We start from the raw sequence: 376 nt of genomic DNA, 5'->3' as shown, positions 1-376 counted from the left end.
GTTCTGATGTGAACACATGTATCTGCTGACATCATTTTATTTTAGTCTCCATGGAAACAGTTAAATCCTAAACCGTCATTTAATTAATTATAATTAATCTCCCTCCATTCTCCAGGGGGCAGATCCCAAATCCCCTCAGGCGTCGAGGTGGAAGGAGATCTCCAAAGAGTTGAAGAGTCAGGCCTCTAAGAAAACAGCGAGCGCAGGTGATGTGAAGGTAACGCTAGCACCTGCACTTTTACACACTATTAGCATCTATTAGCATCTATTAGCATCTGTTAGCATGTGTTAGCGAAGGTAACGTTCACTCTGCCTCCGTCACCAGAAAGCCATCACGAAATACAACCCCAAGTATAAAGATCAGTGGAAGTTTGAC

The sequence above is a fragment of the Chelon labrosus genome (assembly GCF_963514085.1).
Source record: "Chelon labrosus genome assembly, chromosome: 22".
In the NCBI taxonomy this organism is placed as follows: Eukaryota; Metazoa; Chordata; class Actinopteri; order Mugiliformes; family Mugilidae; genus Chelon; species Chelon labrosus.
The sequence above is the reverse complement of the archived record's forward strand: the minus strand, read 5'-3'. Positions refer to the sequence as shown.